Source organism: Salvelinus fontinalis, chromosome 41, assembly GCF_029448725.1.
Source record: "Salvelinus fontinalis isolate EN_2023a chromosome 41, ASM2944872v1, whole genome shotgun sequence".
Classification (NCBI taxonomy): Eukaryota; Metazoa; Chordata; class Actinopteri; order Salmoniformes; family Salmonidae; genus Salvelinus; species Salvelinus fontinalis.
Window position 1 is genome coordinate 23,999,278 of NC_074705.1, and position 19,565 is coordinate 24,018,842.

At 46.8% G+C, this 19,565-nt stretch overlaps 1 protein-coding gene across 23 annotated transcripts in view; it reads right to left on the reverse strand.

Moving 5' to 3' along the window:
* Window positions 1-17,418, reverse strand: part of LOC129840294 (poly(rC)-binding protein 3-like) — a 33,290-nt gene extending 15,872 nt beyond the window's left edge. For 12 of the 23 annotated variants that reach the window (XM_055908085.1, XM_055908084.1, XM_055908077.1 and 9 more), the window contains exons 1-3: window positions 17,107-17,417; window positions 8,634-8,752; window positions 7,233-7,355 (exon numbers count right to left, since the gene is read on the reverse strand). The gene's annotated coding sequence lies outside the window, so the exon portion shown is untranslated. Of the gene's footprint in view, window positions 1-7,232; window positions 7,356-8,633; window positions 8,753-16,844; window positions 16,990-17,106 lie in introns of all 23 variants that reach the window. The other 11 variants (XM_055908083.1, XM_055908082.1, XM_055908074.1 and 8 more) reach the window with 3 other exon arrangements.
* Window positions 17,419-19,565: the final 2,147 nt, after the last annotated feature.

Consider the following 19,565-nt stretch of genomic DNA (forward strand, 5'->3'; position numbering starts at 1 on the left):
AATTTGTGGCAGTGTGATACCCTGACTACACTGACTATGTTGTGGTCTACTGTAAATAGGCTGTATGATGAGGCGGGATGGGGTCACCATCCCCCCCTCCCCGACCCCCAAACGGAACAAAGGGGGTGCCTAGTGAGGCACACTGGCATTGGGGCATGTCTACGGAGGCGGGGTGTCAAAGTCTGCATAGCCACCCCCAGGCACTCGCCTGTCCTGTAGGTCAATTGTTCACCCACCAACTCACCAACTCACCAACCCACCAACCCACAAACCCACCAACCCACCAACACACACCCACCAACCCACCAACTCACCAACCCACCAACCCACCAACCCACCAACCCACCAACCCACCAACTCACCAACCCACCAACCCACCAACTCACCAACCCACCAACCCACCAACTCACCAACCCACCAACCCACCAACTCACCAACCCACCAACCCACCAACTCACCAACCCACCAACCCACCAACTCACCAACCCACCAACCCACCAACTCACCAACCCACCAACCCACCAACTCACCAACCCACCAACCCACCAACTCACCAACCCACCAACCCACCAACCCACCAACCCACCGCCTTCTTCTCTAGCTGATCACGAACGCAACACCCAAAGTATTTTCAGATACAACAACCGCCACGGAACGCCAGCACAAACCCACAGACCCCCAACGTCTGTGACAAGGGGCTACCAGGGTTAGTGGTTGGTTTGTGGGTTGGGGTGGTGGTCTGTGTGCCCTGGAGGATGAGGCTGGTAGAGGGATGGCGATGCAGAGGTCAAAGCCCAAACCCAACATCACATGTCTGTCGTAACATCCAGCCACCCTCGAACCACCCTGGCTCCTCCCGGCTGGCTTTTAATCTTCGTGTGTATGTGAGTGTGTGTGTGCTTGTGGAATTACAGGGAGCTTTAGAGGCATCTCATCCAGATGATTTAATCCAGCTAAAATCCAACCCTGTGTCAGATGAACAGTTGTGCAGGGACCCCAGCAGCACAGACAGCATGTAGGGTTTAGGGGGTGGAGGGTTTGAGGGGGGCGATGTGGGCGACGGTGGCGACGTGGGTACAGGCATTGGATTAGGGACAACACAAACAATGAGGAGCGTGTCCCACCTAAATTTAAATTGTTCAGAGGGAAGCAAGAAGCATATCTCGGTTTAAATGTGTCCTCTTAAACACTCAACATCTATCTATCTATCCCCCCAAAAACACAGAATGATCCCCACAGCCGCCCTACCGCCCCGCCTGTCGATTGGCCCATGGGAGAATACCACAAATAGAGCATTAAATTTGCTCCACATTGAATCACAAGAGGCTGAGAGAGGCACAGTGTCACAGGGAATCTGCTTTATATTCAAATAACACTGTTGGCTCTCCTTCAAAACCAAGAGAACATGGTGGCAGCCCCACAGACACAGACTTGAACTTTACCGTTTTTCCTCAAGTTATTAAGGCCTTGTCCCCATAGCTTTAGACAGCGTCCTCTCCTTGTCTCCTTCCCTTAGGGCCCTCTGATCTGAAAGGACTTGATAGGTGAAAGGGATATTGTGGAACTGGGAAACTGGGAAACCTGTCCCAGTCGTTGCACCTATCAGTGCTTATGAAGGAAAGGAAATAAGGAAATAAATACATTTGAGAGTATTGGGACGTGGCCAATGTATTCCTCCATATCCCAAGGCAGTCACAGTGCATGTTTTACTACAAACATATACAAACCCCTATAGCAAGCACACATACTAATTATGCACTTGAGATGGCAAGGATATTTACATCTCAGGTCCATGCAAAAGGTCCAGAGTGAGTCTTATAGAAGGCCTCTTAACCTAGTAGTATTCATATGGTCAGGCAGTATACATTATCTTACCAGTTCAGATGAAGGGAAAGTTCCAGAGGAGGAGATGGAGGTTCAGTTTGGGACCAGACAAACATGGAGGACAACGGACACTCTGAGGTATGGGCTGGCTGGCCTGCTTCTATATGTAAACTTGCCCTCATAGCCTCCAGCAAGGTGACCAGCCCAGCCCAACCCAGACTGGCCCTCGGTGGGAGGAGCACCCTCCCCATAGCCACCCCAGTCCCCTGTCAGGAACAGGCAGGCCTGATGAAGGCAGAAGGGCGTAAAGGAGAGAGGGAGCGAGGGAGAGAGGGATCAGGGGGAACAGTCGATCCCGCCAGTGATTGTTGACGTGGTGACTGAAGGAGGCGGGGCTGACCAAATAATGAGTGTTGTGTGTGTGGGGGGCGGGGGGAGTCACAAAGGGACTTTTTGGGGAGGTGATTATCTAAGTACTTCCCCTGACCCAATGAACATATTATATCAATACTCAATACTTTTTATACAACCAACTGACGTATCCTGGGCTGCAGGATCATTAAAAAAGTCATTATTGATTGCGGAGAAGCCACAAGCCACATGCCCCTAGTCCCATGCATTGTCTACAGTACCTAACAAACAGACACTGAATAAGATTTGTCTTACAACACACTTTACAGCCAGGAAGAATGGTGCTTTAACAAGTCTAACAAGGGCCCAAGTTATCTATATGGATTTCGCCTATTGGATAGGATTAAATGCATAGAAATAGAATGAATAGGACGAACGTATCACTGACTTGAATGGGGACTCCCGCTCTATTCATTCTATTTCTAGGCATTTTATATTTCTGCGCATCGCTTTAGAAAAACTGGGCCCTGATGTCCCGTTTTGATCCTAGAATAGAGTCGTGTAATCTTTGTCCATCTTTTCATCCCAATGATCAGCATTATACGCCCGTGGGGATAAGAGTGCACGGCACTTCTTTCTGTCTCAGTCAAAACAACACACCTCCTCTTCCAGGCAGCTTCCTCTCCCCTCCCCTTCTAAAGGCCCCCTTCCCCTCTGTGCCCCCACAGCCCCATAATCCACAACAACAATCCCAGCCCCTAATGGAAAATATGGCCTGACCCTCTCCACTGATGTGGTCAATGCAGCCAGTAATGGGTCCACATTGCCTTGCAGCTAAAACCAATAATGAATGGGGTGAATGTCTGAAATGGAACTTTAACCGTGTTGGTCTGTCTCTTTTGTCACATCCCGGTATGTGGTCTTCCTTTAGTAATGCCAGTGTCCGTATATACAGAGGAATAGTCCTTTCAACTTCTAATCAAACGCAACATTCACTGACGCTCTTCACCTCCTCAATAGATTGGTGTTTTTGCGACATCAGTTCTCAATGCGCGATTTGTAGATTTGTCAGTGTTCTATAAGACATTATAAACAGGGTGGTTCGAGCCCTGAATGTTGATTGGCTGACAGCCATGGTATATCAGACCGTATACCACTGGTATGATAAAACATTTATTTTTCATGCTCTAATTACGTTGGTAACCAGTTTATAATAGCAATAAGGCACCTCAAGGGTTTGTGGTAAATGGCCAATATACCACGGCTAAGGGCTGTGTCCAGGCACTCCGCACTGCATTGTGCATAAGACCAACCCTTAGACGTGATATATTGACTATATACCACACACCCCTTGGGTGTTATTGCTTAAATAAAATATCCTATGCAGTACAAGTTACACTAATCCAATCAAATGACCACATTGATGGAAAATCCATCCATGGTTAGGATTAGTGATGATATCAGACATGTGGGTTATACGGTTTAGTGCTATGTGATGACATAAGACATGTAGGTCAGGACAGAGACTATAACCAGCCAAAGTACTGCACCACCATGGATACAGGACAGGGATTATAACCAGTCAGAGTACTGCACCACCATGGATACAGGACAGGGATTATAACCAGTCAGAGTACTGCACCACCATGGATACAGGACAGAGATTATAACCAGCCAGAGTACTGCATCACCATGGATACAGGGCAGGGATTATAACCAGCCAGAGTACTGCACCACCATGGATACAGGACAGGGATTATAACCAGCCAGAGTACTGCACCACCATGGATACAGGACAGAGATTATAACCAGCCAGAGTACTGCACCACCATGGATACAGGACAGAGATTATAACCAGCCAGAGTACAGCACCACCATGGATACAAGACAGGGATTATAACCAGCCAGAGTACTGCATCACCATGGATACAGGACAGGGCTTATAACCAGCCAGAGTACAGCACCACCATGGATACAGGACAGAGATTATAACCAGCCAGAGTACTGCACCACCATGGATACAGGACAGGGATTATAACCAGCCAGAGTACTGCACCACCATGGATACAGGACAGAGATTATAACCAGCCAGAGTACTGCACCACCATGGATACAGGACAGAGATTATAACCAGCCAGAGTACTGCAGCACCATGGATAAAGGACAGAGATTATAACCAGCCAGAGTACTGCACCCCCATGGATACAGGACAGAGATTATAACCAGCCAGAGTACAGCACCACCATGGATACAGGACAGGGATTATAACCAGCCAGAGTACTGCACCACCATGGATACAGGACAGGGATTATAACCAGCCAGAGTACTGCATCACCATGGATACAGGACAGGGATTATAACCAGCCAGAGTACTGCACCACCATGGATACAGGACAGGGATTATAACCAGCCAGAGTACCTCACCACCATGGATACAGGACAGGGATTATAACCAGCCAGAGTACTGCATCACCATGGATACAGGACAGGGATTATAACCAGCCAGAGTACTGCACCACCATGGATACAGGACAGGGATTATAACCAGCCAGAGTACTGCACCACCATGGATACAGGACAGAGATTATAACCAGCCAGAGTACTGCACCACCATGGATACAGGACAGAGATTATAACCAGCCAGAGTACAGCACCACCATGGATACAAGACAGGGATTATAACCAGCCAGAGTACTGCATCACCATGGATACAGGACAGGGATTATAACCAGCCAGAGTACAGCACCACCATGGATACAGGACAGAGATTATAACCAGCCAGAGTACTGCACCACCATGGATACAGGACAGGGATTATAACCAGCCAGAGTACTGCAGCACCATGGATAAAGGACAGAGATTATAACCAGCCAGAGTACTGCACCCCCATGGATACAGGACAGAGATTATAACCAGCCAGAGTACAGCACCACCATGGATACAGGACAGGGATTATAACCAGCCAGAGTACTGCACCACCATGGATACAGGACAGGGATTATAACCAGCCAGAGTACTGCATCACCATGGATACAGGACAGGGATTATAACCAGCCAGAGTACTGCACCACCATGGATACAGGACAGGGATTATAACCAGCCAGAGTACCTCACCACCATGGATACAGGACAGGGATTATAACCAGCCAGAGTACTGCATCACCATGGATACGGGACAGGGATTATAACCAGCCAGAGTACTGCACCCCCATGGATACAGGACAGAGATTATAACCAGCCAGAGTACTGCACCCCCATGGATACAGGACAGGGATTATAACCAGCCAGAGTACTGCACCCCCATGGATACAGGACAGGGATTATAACCAGCCAGAGTACTGCATCACCATGGATACAGGACAGGGATTATAACCAGCCAGAGTACTGCATCACCATGGATACAGGACAGGGATTATAACCAGCCAGAGTACTGCACCCCCATGGATACAGGACAGAGATTATAACCAGCCAGAGTACTGCACCACCATGGATACAGGACAGAGACTATAACCAGCCAGAGCACTGCACCACCATGGATACAGGACAGGGATTATAACCGGCCAGAGTACTGCACCACCATGGACACAGGACAGGGATTATAACCAGCCAGAGTACAGCACCACCATGGATACAGGACAGAGATTATAACCAGCCAGAGTACTGCATCACCTTGGATACAGGACAGAGATTATAACCAGCCAGAGTACTGCACCACCATGGATACAGGACAGGGATTATAACCAGCCAGAGTACTGCAGGGTGCAGCTAGTGGAAGCACTAGTGGAAGTCTGTAATATCTGTCTCTTCCATTAAGGATCTGCACAGGGCACAGAAGAGAGAGTTGACTTCGTCTCCCTTTGTGTTTAGATGGATAAAGCTACATGTACCATGCTCTAGGGTCTCTCTCTCTGTGTTCTTCTCTCTCCTTTCCCTCCTCTCTCTCTTTTTTCTCCTCCCTCACTCTATTTGACTGTCGTCTCGTAGGGTATCTGAAGCATACATCACTTGTTTTGAGATGATTACTGACTGTGTACATTTTGCTAGTAGTTGCGAGAGAGATGTGTGTGTATGTGTGCCTGTTTATACCTGCGCTGTTGATGCAGGGGCAGTAGAAACAATTTGTCTAATACTGCCGTTACATTAGTGCGATATAAATTGAACTTGACTAGGCCAGTTGAACTGGCACCCAGAGCACATGTACAGAGTACCATGTACAGAGGTGGCATGTTCTCACCCGTAGGTCGCCAGCGTCTTCAATCTCATAGCTTGGTTACAGGGACGACTATACAAACACTGTAGAATACATCACAAAAGGGTCCAAGTAAGATGCTTCTAATCATACTGTACGTATCACCATTCACCACCCACTTGTGTGGCACAGTGAGCACTTAAAGCTTGGAGACTGGGACACATTTCTATCCCTGACAAGTGGGCTACAGACCACACACACAGACACCAAATGCACAAGAAATGACACACAAATGCCTGCACTTGCACACTCCTGCACTGACTGGCTGTAAGCTAAAGCTGCCAGTGTGGCAGAGCCAGTTACGGTGACAAAGGACACAAGTTACCCTGGGTGTCAGAGGGAGAGTGGCCTTAGCCCCAAGTGTGTGTGTGTGTGTGTGTGTGTGTGTGTGTGTGTGTGTGTGTGTGTGTGTGTGTGTGTGTGTGTGTGTGTGTGTGTGTGTGTGTGTGTGTGTGTGTGTGTGTGTGTGTGTGTGTGTGTGTGTGTGTGTGTGTGTGTGTGTGTGTTGACAGTGGCACAACAAGCAGACAGAGGCGAGAGGCAAAGAAAGTCACCAGACTCTCAGGGATGGCCCTTTGCAACCCTGGCACTACACATTAAACTCTGCAACAGCTTGGGTATAGGCCTTGGGTGTAGCCCTTGAGTGTAGGCCTTGGGTGTAGGCTGCAGAGGACTGCACTGGACGTCTTTAGTTAAGCATAGACTTAATGTGTTTTTAATAGAAAAAAACGAAAGAGGCGAGGGTAGGGCTGGGCAGGGGAGGGAGGGCAGGGGAGGGAGGGCAGGGGAGGGGTAGGGAGGGACTTACCACAGACAAGCTGGACCACTGGGATCAGGACATGGGCAGTGGTTGTGTTTGGAGGAGGGGGAGCTAGGTGGGTGACAGACTGGTTCAGATCATCAGCTCCAGCAGGACCAGCATCAACCCATTCTAGAGAGAGGAGGAAAACATAAGAACCATTAAGAATACATTTCAAACTGTTACCACTTTTTAAAAATTCCAGATATATTTGAATATACATGACTGAAACGCAGTACTGTAAAATAGAGCATACTGTAAAATAAATCATTTCAGCCCACATGAAAAAATGCTTCAGTTTACTAGAGAGTACTACAGTACTTACTATATCATGTTGTGGTAAACTCTAGTATACTGTAGAATACTATACTACACACTGAAGTATGCCTCGATCATGTGTACTATTACTATATCATTTTGTAGTACATTGTAGAATACAATAGTAAATACTACAGTATACTATAGTCAGCAAAATCTCTACAGTAAATGCTACAGTAATGTCTGCAAAAACACTCATTTTTAAACTATAAAAATACTACAGTAATTAATTTGCACACAGTATAACCTGCCCATTCCTCTCCCCCATATCTCAATTTGTGCCAACCATAAGTAAGAAACCTACATGCCAAGAATATACCATATATAGTGTATCTTACAGGTTATAGACAAGAGCAGAAGCGATTAACTATCCGTTCAGAACCACTCCTACCTACCTACAGGTTATGGAACATCTAATCTTTTAGTATTTCTCCAGTAGGTGAAAGCCTCCACTTCTAGGTCAAAGATAATAAAACTGGGGCCCGAAATCGTCTCTGGCATTTTTAACATATTGGCACATATTTTTCCTTGAAGCCCGCATGAAGGCCCATTTTTTATTCTTGAGGCCCCACAACGGCCCATTTTATTCCTTGAGGCCCCCTATAGTATTCAAATAAAGATAATTTTGCACAACAAACCCACGTTAGACAGGCCCACTGGGCTAAAACTGGACCAGCCCATCTGACATTTGCCCGAAATGCCAGATGGTCAGTCCGCCCCTGGCTAAAAGGCAGAACAAACACCATATGTGGACCTACACCATTAGTGTATGCTTAAATGGCTTTCATCATTAGTAAACTCAACAAAAACTCAAATTAGTAGCATTCTCTTCTGCTGCAGCTGAAAATAACAGCCTCCTTATATTGTGTGAAAAAGTGTATGCGTGTGTGTGTGTGTGTGTGTGTGTGTGTGTGTGTGTGTGTGTGTGTGTGTGTGTGTGTGTGTGTGTGTGTGTGTGTGTGTGTGTGTGTGTGTGTGTGTGTGTGTGTGTGCGTGTGCGTGTGTGTGTGTGTGTGCGTGTGCGTGTGTGTGCGTGTGTGTGTGTTGATTATCAGCCTAATGGGTAATGTCAGAAGATCATGCTGTTCTTACCAAAGAGGGGTCCATGAAATCTCCTTGCTGTTCTCCTCCATATCATGGGACCCTGTCTTATCCCACATTCCAGAATACCATGGAAGATTCCACCTCTCCACTTCTGATCCACCCGGAGACTAGAGAAAGAGTAAAACATTTGCAGGCAGGGATTAAATGTGAGTTTTGATTGAACATTGACTATCTCAATCAACCGCTTTTCCATGATTATTTCTGATTACCCCTATTGGACCCCCTGTTGCCATTGAAACACTTTAGATAGAATTGACCATAATATAGATGATGACGTTGTCTCTAGATCTTGATCAGATAGTCGGCTAGACAGTGGGAGGCCAGCGGATGTCGTCAACATCAATGGCACATAACGCAATGTTAACCTGCCACTCTGAGGGTGGTGTAGGACAAGTCGTGTGTGTTCAATGTGCTTGGACTGCCAAAGGAAAGTAGTAATTTTACCGCTGTGGCTGCTGTTTCAACAGGATAACAGTGCCCTCTGTGGGTCGCTGTGTTCAAATACAACTCACTGTTGGACTGAGGGCAGAAATGCTCCGAATGCAATATGCTATTACATCAGAACGCTTCTTTGCAAAGACTACCACGATGAATCAGACTGTTTCATATTTTATGACTTCTAAAAGGAAATCCTGTGCTGTCTTCTGCCCCTTCCCACTTTCACCACCTTAAAGGGGCAATCTGCAGTTGCTACATACAGTTGAAGTCAGAAGTTTACATACACTTAGGTTGGAGTCATTAAAACTTGTTTTTCAACCACTCCAAAAACATTTTTGTTAACGAACTATAGTTTTGGCAAGTCGGTCAGGACATCTACTTTGTGCATGACACAAGTAATTTTTCCAACAACTGTTTACAGACAGATTATTTCACTTATAATTCACTGTATCACAATTCCATTGGGTTAGAAGTTTACATACACTAAATTGACTGTGCCTTTAAACAGCTTGAAAAAGTCCAGAAAATTATGTCATGGCATTAGAAGCTTCTGATAGGCCAATGGACATCATTTGAGTCAATTGGAGGTGTACCTGTGGAAGTATTTCAAGGCCTACCTTCAAACTCGGTGCCTCTTTGCTTGACATCATGGGAAAATCAAAAGAAATCAGCCAAGAAAAATAATTGTAGACCTGCACAAGTCTGGTTCATCCTTGGGAGCAATTTGCAAATGGCTGAAGGTACCACGTTCATCAGTACAAACAATAGTATGCAAGTATAAACACCATGGGACCACACAGCTGTCATACCACTCAGGAAAGAGACGCGTTCTGTCTCCTAGAGATGAACGTACGTTGGTGCGAAAAGTGCAAATCAATCCCAGAACAACAGCAAAGGACCTTGTGAAGATGCTGGAGGAAATAGGTACAAAAGTATCTATATCTACAGTAAAACGAGTTCTATATCGACATAACCTGAAAGGCCGCACAGCAAGGAAGAAGCAACTTCTCCAAAACTGCCATAAAAAAGCCAGACTACGGTTTGCAACTGCACATGGGGACAAAGATCGTACTTTTTGGAGAAATGTACTCTGGTCTGATGAAACAAAAATAGAACTGTTTGGTCATAATGACCATCATTATGCTTGGAGGAAAAAGGGGGATGCTTGTAAGCCAAAGAACACCATCCCAACCGTGAAACACGGGGGTGGCAGCATCATGTTGTGGGGGTGCTTTGCTGCAGGAAGGACTGGTGCAGTTCACAAAATAGATGGCATCGTGAGGAAAGAAAATTATATGGATATATTGAAGCAACATCTCAAGACATCAGTCAGGAAGTTAAAGCTTGGTCGCAAATGGGTCTTCCAAATGGAAAATGTTCCCAAGCATACTTCCAAAGTTGTGGCAAAATGGCTTAAGGACAACAAAGTCATGGTATTGGAGTGGCCATCACAAAGCCCTGACCTCAATCCTATAGAAAATCTGTGGGCAGAACTGAAAAAGTGTTTGCGAGCAAGGAGACCTACAAACCTGACTCAGTTACACCAGCTCTGTCAGGAGGAATGGGCCAAAATTAACCAAACGTATTGTGGTAAGCTTGTGAAAGACTACCCGACATGTTTGACCCAAGTTAAACAATTTAAAGGCAATGCTACCAAATACTAATTGAGTGTATGTAAACTTCCGATCCACTGGGAATGTGATGAAAGAAATAAAAGCTGAAATAAATCATTCTCTCTACTATTATTCTGACATTTCACATTCTTAAAATAAAGTGGTGATCCTAACTGACCTTTTACTAGGATTAAATGTCAGGAATTGTGAAAAACTGAGTTTAAATGTATTTGGCTAAGGTGTATGTAAACTTCTGACTTCAACTGTACATTTTTGGACTTATAAATGTATGATATGTACCCATTGATTCTTGAATAACAACTTATAGATTCCTTATGAGCTTAGTTCAACTACCGTACTCCATCAGAACCCCAAAATATAAACTTCTTTTACTCCAATGTTTGTAAACATTGTACTTGTAAACAAACCATGCATAGCCTCAAAACATGCTTAAAACTATAATTTTTAAATCTTGGTTGGTCAATCCTTGCATCCATATCTCTGTCTTTGAATTTGAAAGTGGTAACATTTCTCCAGGCACATCCCTCATCCTTTTACCAAACAGAAGTGGGGAAAACGCTTTATTATTTCAACTGTGGGTTGCCCCTTTAAAGTAATCATCTACCTCTTTATTTCATCCCTCCATTTTCTCCCTCTTTCAACCTCTTGCTGAGAGAAATATCACTGCTCTCTAATTGTACGTTGCTTTGACATCAACACCGTAAAGGCCACTAGTAAGAGTATATTAGGGATGGTAATAACCATGTTGGTTTAAGTACTGAAATGATGGCTGTTAGTGTGTGTAACTTTACCATGTTAACCACACAGTCATAAGGGCTGCAGTATAACATGACCCTGTTAAGCCTCCATAGCTTTCTGACAACAACAGTCACAAGGGCTGCGGTATCAACCAAAATGCAATGCTTTGAAATGAGACTGAGTTCCATAAGACTGAATAGTGTGTATAACATGATTTCCATGTCAGTCTGAAGCGAATGCCCTGTTCCAGTCTACTCAGCTAATTCTATAATACAGTCAGAAATACAACAACTCAAAGAGAGTGCTGAGATGTCTGCCTACGTCTCTGATCCTATTCTACATCTATATGTGTGTATAGTTCATATGTACTGTAGCTAACCTGGAAGTGCAGATGGTTTGCACAAGGTTGTTTCAACACCAACTTTGCCATGTGCGTGTCAACCGAGACGGCCAGACAATCTATTCTCTCCAGAAATGCTTGTGTACCAAGCAGGGACAGACAATGCTTGCATAGACACATGACAAAACAGCATCACGGATTAGATGAAGACAAATGATATTTCACACAAGGAGGGAGAGAGAGAGAGAGAGTGAGAGAGAGAGAGAGAGAGAGAGAGAGAGAGAGAGAGAGAGAGAGAGAGAGAGAGAGAGAGAGAGAGAGAGAGTAAGAGAAAGAAAAAGAAAGAGAGAGAGAGAGAGAGATTGTTTTTCTCTGAGACAAAAATATCTATATTTCCCAGGCCATAACTCTCCTCTTGTCACGTTCCTGACCTTATTTCCTTTGTTTTGTCTTTGTTTAGTTGGTCAGGGCGTGAGTTGGGGTGGGCATTCTATGTTATGTGTTTCTATGTTGGGTTCATTTTCCATTAGCCTGATATGGTTCTCAATCAGGGGCAGGTGTTTTACGTTTCCTCTGATTGAGAACCATATTAAGGTAGGCTGTTCTCACTGTTTGTTTGTGGGTGATTGTTCCTGTGTCCGTGTTTGTGCCACACGGGACTTTTTCGTTCGTTCGTGTGTTCGTGTGTACGTTCCTGTTCGTGCGTTCTTGTTTTATGTTCTCAAGTACAGGTCTGTTCACGTCGTTTTTGTTATTTTGTATTTTGTCAAGTGTTCTTCGTGTTCGTCTTTCTTTAATAAATCATTATGTATTCAACCCACGCTGCATATTGGTCCGATCCTTGCTCATCCTCAGACGAGGAGGAGGACGAGCGTTACAGAATCACCCACCAACCAAGGACCAAGCAGCGGGGTAACAGGCAGCGGCAGAAGGAGCAGAGTCTGGATTACACTAAGTGGGAGGAGATCGACAGGTGGGCGATCGACCCAAGGAGAATGCCGGAGCCCGCCTGGGATTCTCTGGAGCAGTATGAGGAGGGATACCGGCGAATGGAGGCAGCACGACGACGCGGTAAGAAGCCTGTGAGTCAGCCCCAAAAAATTATTGGGGGGGGGGGGGGGGGAGTGTGGCGAAGTCAGGTAGGAGACCTGCGCCAACTCCCCGAGCTTACCGTGGAGAGCGAAAGTACGGGCAGACACCGTGTTATGCGGTAAAGCGCACGGTGTTTCATGTACGTGTGCTTAGCCCGGTGCGGGTTATTCCACCTCCCCGCACTGCCCGGGCTAGATTGAGCATTGAGCCAGGTGCCATGAAGCCGGCTCAAGGCGTCTGGTCTCCAGTGCGTCTCCTCGGGCCGGCATACATGGCACAAGCCTTACGCATGGTGTCCCCGGTTCGCCAACACAGCCCAGTGCGGGTTATTCCACCTCCCCGCACTGGTCGGGCTACGGGGAGCATTCAACCAGGTAAGGTTGGGAAGGCTCGGTGCTCAAGGGAGCCAGTACGCCTGCACGGCCCGGTATATCCGGCGCCACCTCCCCGCCCCAGCCCAGTACCACCAGTGCCAACACCACGCACCAGGCTTCCTGTGCGTCTCCAGAGCCCTGTTCCTCCTCCACGCACTCTCCCTGTGGTGCGTGTCTCCAGCCCAGTACCTCCAGTTCCGGCACCAAGCTTCCAGTGGGTCTCCAGAGCCCTGTGCGCCCTGTTGCTGCTCCCTGCACTAGCCTTAAGGTGCGTGTCCTTAGCCCGGTACCACCAGTTCCGGCACCACGCCCCAGGCCTACTGTGCGCCTCAGCCGGCCAGAGTCTGCCGTCTGCCCAGTTCCCCCTGCACTGCCCGTCTGCCCAGTGCCGCCTGCACTGCCCGTCTGCCCAGAGCCGCCTGCACTGCCCGTCTGCCCAGTGCCATCTGCGCTATCCGTCTGCCCAGTTCCGTCTGAACTGCCCGTCTGTCCTGAGCCTTCAAAGCCGCCCATCTGTCCTGAGCCTTAAAAGCCGCCCGTCTGTCCTGAGCCTTCAAAGCCGCCCGTCTGTCCTGAGCCTTCAAAGCCGCCCGTCTGTCTTGATCCTTCAGAGCCGTCCGTCAGTCAGGAGCCGCTAGAGCCGTCCGCCAGACAGGAGCCGCCAGAGCTGCCCGCCAGACAGGAGCCGCCGGAGCCGCCCGCCAGACAGGAGCCGCCAGAGCAGCCCGCCAGACAGGAGCAACCAGAGCTGCCCGCCAGACAGGAGCAGCCAGAGCCGCCCGCCAGACAGGAGCAGCCAGAGCCGCCCGCCAGACAGGAGCAGCCAGAGCCGCCCGCCAGACAGGAGCAGCCAGAGCCGCCCGCCAGACAGGAGCAGCCAGAGCCGCCCGCCAGACAGGAGCAGCCAGAGCCGCCCGCCAGCCATGACCTGCCAGTGCCGTCAGCCAACCATGACTTGCCAGTGCCGTCAGCCAGCCATGACCTGCCAGAGCCGTCAGCCAGCCATGACCTACCGGAGCCGTCAGCCAGCCATGACCTGCCAGAGCTGCCCCTCAGTCCGGTGCTGCCCCTCAGTCCGGTGCTGCCCCTCAGTCAGGTGCTGCCCCTTAATCCAGTGGGGTTAATGTGGTGGGTAGCCATTAGGAGGAGGCCATGGAAGCGGGGATTAACTATGGTGGGGTGGGGACCACGTCCAGAGCCAGAGCCGCCACCGTGGACAGATGCCCACCCAAACCCTCCCCTATAGGTTCAGGTTTTGTGGCCGGAGTCCGCACCTTGGGGGGGGGGGGTTCCTGACCTTATTTCCTTTGTTTTGTATTTGTTTAGTATGGTCAGGGCGTGAGTTGGGGTGGGCATTCTATGTTGTGTGTTTCTATGTTGGGTTCATTTTCAATTAGCCTGATATGGTTCTCAATCAGGGGCAGGTGATTTACGTTTCCTCTGATTGAGAACCATATTAAGGTAGGCTGTTCTCACTGTTTGTTTGTGGGTGATTGTTCCTGTGTCAGTGTTTGTGCCACACGGGACTGTTTTGTTCGTTCGTTCGTGTGTACGTTCCTGTTCGTGTGTTCTTGTTTTATGTTCTCAAGTACAGGTCTGTTCACGTCGTTTTTGTTATTTTGTCAAGTGTTCTTCGTGTTCGTCTTTCTTTAATAAATCATTATGTATTCAACCCACGCTGCATATTGGTCCGATCCTTGCTCATCCTCAGACGAGGAGGAGGACGAGCGTTACACCTCTGTGTGGCCAGTGAACTGAGAGAGGACTCAGGTTTCTCTCTCAGGCCTGAGTATCACTTACACTACATCCAGTTATGAGTTATGGTGCAAAGGGGTGCAGGAGGACTTAGAATAGAATACAGCCTAATGAGCCTATTGAACACAGAGGTGTGGTAATGAGAAGCTACTGTATCATCCCTAACGTCCATCAATGGGTAAATAAAGTCCTTCCTTCCTTATTGTTGACAGGACAATACACATTTATCAACATGCCATCCTACTGTACACAAGAAGGTGCTAGCACGCACACATACAAACAGTTACACGTCAAATCTGTCAAAATGTCCTCCAAATTCCATACGGCTGCGTTTTCTGTTCCATTTGGGGACCTGAGTTCTATAAGCCATCATCATCAGTTTTCCTCCTTACACCTGATAAAAACAGCTCATGTCAGCTCCTTGTTGTAGAGCCATATGGGAGTAAATGGAACTGCCAAAAACCTGAGGCATGTACACAGCAGGTATGTTTCAGAGCTACAGTACTATGGATGCATAGAACAGATACTGAACATAGATTACAACATGATACGGCTCCACTCCAAACACGTGCACACTTCAGAGAGTTATTATGACAATTGAACTATTCTTAGGATTTCAATAAATGTCACATTATTGAGCTGCATTTCCCACACTCGTTAGAAAACATGAATCCATCCTATTGAGAGGTTGACAATGGAACAATAAGACACAGTATTGCCTGAATGGCAGGTTCTGGATCTTTAATGTCTTTTGAACTCTGCAGCAGAGTGTCCTACTGTACAGACAGAGGGTTACTGAGAAGTCAAGAATACAACGTCAATAACACTGTGGCGAACTGTTTCGTCTCTCGACTTTTCAAGCCATAGAGACCGCATTCTGGTGTTCTTACTCCAAACAGCAGTCGTTGGATTGTTAACAAAGACGTGTGAAGCTTGTAAGAAAAAAAAAACATTTCAACATTTATTTGACTCTGTTTGTTTCTAGTACAAATAGCTATGCATCTTATAGAACAAGACGCCATGAGAATATTTGTATGATCACCACCAGTTGATATATGTTTGAAATTGGTCGAGATGACCCCAACAAACCGGTATCACATGCAGGTCACAGTAGTTACAATGTGCCAGTTCTAACTGGCTAGTAAAAGCACAGTCGTATGTATACAGAACAATATTTCTTTGAGGGACTACATCAACACACTCAGCCCTCCCTCCAAACTAGATTCAAAACAGGAAGTCCAACCAGACAGCCAGCAGAGCACATCCTGTCCATCCTCAGTACCAGTCAGCATGCCTTCCCTCTAAACCCTGTTTACAGTTGGGAATGCAGTGAGGCCATGGCTTTGATTCAATTTAGCAGGTAATTACACTATCTGGTAAGGCAATTATCCTGTGTGCAACATAATTCCATTTGCTAGCTAATGGTGCTCCCACAACCTCCACAGTACAGGAGACAATGCATTTCTAAGAGGGGAAATTGGGATACGGTTTTGTACCTACTGTTGGAGCATCTGTGGGCTAATTAGGTCTAAGCCTATGACAACAACAGCTTTAAAGAACAACAAAATACGAGTCAGCCTGGTACAAACAACCACCACTGCACCCCAAGCATGAATTTACTTTTTATTTTACATTTTCAAATGAGGTGACACTGCCATGGCCAGAGAGCAGGATACCGATGTTTTAAAGACCAAAAAAGAGGAGAGAGATAAGGGAACTCTTTTAGACTGAGCTTAGTCTGGATAGATGAAATCCATATGGCCTTGCTGGCTGATTTTAATCCCCTGCTTTTTTCTCTCCCTCCCTGCCTCCCTCTGAGCAGACTCACCAGAGCCATGGTCTGCATGGAGGAAGAAGGGCCAGGCAAGCAGGCTTCTTTGAACAGCAGCCAAGGAGGAAAATGGAAGAGAGCTTCTCAGGATCACTGGCTGTATGTAATGCCAACTGTCTTGAATATCTCTGACCTGACAGCACTTGATTAGAAAACAGCAATATGGTGTAAACTTATCCAGGGTTGTAATTCATCATACGTCGGAAATTAGAGGAAGCTAGATAAAGTCCCTTTCTGAATAGGAAAGAGTGGTGCTTACCTTGACCTGGGAGAGGGAGGGATGGAGAGATGAGGAGAGTCAAAGGGATGGAGAGTAGAGGGTCCTGGCAGGGAAGGGGTCTGGGTAGGTCCCAATGGGGTAGTCCAAGAGAGGGAACGAGGGAGGAGTAGAGAGGAGAGGAAGGACAGGGAACAGGGAGACAGGGAGGTGAAACGTAAACGCTACTCTCTCCCTTTCTCTCTCGCTCTCACACACACACCCAAACACACACTCACACAGCCTACAGACAGGAACTAACACAAGCAGTTACTCCCAGGATGGGAGAGAGAGTGTCATACCCATCCACAGACACCCAAACACAGAGAGCAAGAGTAAGACCCGGCCCACTCTCTCCTACTGGCCCAATGAGAGGCAGCTGTAAAACTGCACGACCAATGAGAGACGATGAAGGCAGGACCAATAAGTGCAATGACTCATCCAGCCAATCAGAGAAATTGCCTTTGGACTCTTAGAACCTCCCTCTCTCTTAATGACAGATTTAGGAAGGTGCACTTAGCCTGTGTGAGTGATTTAAGACCTGGACCTGGGACACATTAGAGTGATTAGATTCTGATGCACCTAAACCAGTGTGATAACACAGTAGGCAGCATGCTCCCCTACAACACTAGCTGAGATCCAGTCAGGTGCTGTATTGCATGCTACAGTCATTCTCATGTACGGCTACCCTCTTAAAGGAGGTTACGCACGGCATGTTGCATTATTTCTGGAAACAGAACACACGCAGTCGTGCACACACAGACACACACACAGGAATGCATGCATACACACGTACAGAGTTGATAGTTAAAGAGGGAGGAGAGGTGAAACCTCTGATTCAGCAGTATTTCAGCCCTCTAATAAAACACCGCTGACAGGCTGTGCTGTAGAGGATGTACCTCCTCTATACTGGACAGGAGATGCTATAAAAGATTCATAGAAAATGGGAGGGAAAGATGGGCACAGAGGGGACGTATAGGCAGGGTTTACCAGCTGTCATGAAATGAGTGTGGGTCGCTGTGAATAGTATACAGGATATTGCCACAGTCAAACCAATGTAACAGGATAATATTGTGGATATTATGTCCTAAGACTTATTTCCCTATCTGTCTGATTCCTTATAACCACTGATCTGAAAGAGATGGATAGTTCCTAGTTGAAAGCACAGAATACATTCATGGGTGAAAGTGATACAGCAGAATGGCCGCCACCGTATGCATGCATGCTATCCTTTCACATTGGGGTCTGGTTCTCAAAGGAGGTGACACAGAAGGAAGTGTTTCGTCTGGGAAACAGCACTAGACGCAGACAGGTCCTGGTTAGAAAAGGAAAGGTTGGATGGATCCAGAATTTGCAGTGAGGCCTTCCTCACAGCTATGGCTGTGATGTCCATGAAATCAAGGCACACTGTTGGACTGCCCTAGGATAACTGCATGACAACCAAATCCCCAGATATGTGTTTATTGGATTCTGTTGAGGGCACAGAAGATATCTCATGACTGGCTAAATCATATAACATTTAAAGTGCTGTGACAATGGACTGAATCTCTCCATGTAGCCTGAGACAGTTTTTAACTTAAAACCAACAACATGATAATCAACTTGGTCATGCCATACTTGGAGAACTATTTATACATGTAGTAAATACGTTATAAATACCCTACCAAATCCCATAAAAGAACCCAGTTTGAAAAATAAGTAGACAAATGCACAATAGGTTTATGTGACATGCGCACTGGAGTGCGTCAGTCACCACTCCATTGCTATGCCCTCATTTATAGCACCAAAGGTTTAACTCAGATTGCAAATGTTTGCTGGAGTTTGTTTATGATGTTGCAGGCGTTGTCAAGCATATTCATACTGCTAGACGTATTCCAAATTTGTATATAAAAGCTCACACGTGACGCGAAAAGAACGTTTACAAACATTCTCATACGTTTTCTCCTCATACTCTAACAACGTTACTTTATTCAGTTACATTGTAACGCCGACATGTAGCCTACTAACCAAATATTTGATATGGACGTTCACACTGAGGGGATTCGTTTATCTAGCTCGGGTTACCCCGATAGGAGGAGTTTGTATCTGGTGAAGGTGATTGCATTCATTTTGGAACAGGGCGGCCTGACGGGCGTGAGCCGGTTCTAAACAAAAGTGAAGTAATTAAGCACGTGGAGTGATACATCGGATTAGTGATGAGTCGGATTCTGTGCAAAAGTGATTGCGATAAAAACGCTTTATCTGCCTTCCCAATGAAAACTAGTTTGAACATTCAAACATGTATTTTTATGGAAAAGAGATGTATGTTTCGGGACGATTGGCCGAGGGGGGCAGATTGCTGTTTGATTTGAGAAGGGCGCTCCTTCCTCCCCGCTTTCCCCCGATGACATGATGCGCCATTGCTCGGTTCAACCCGGGCCAGGAAAATAGAGCTCCCTCGTTTCACAGCACGCGACGGCCAC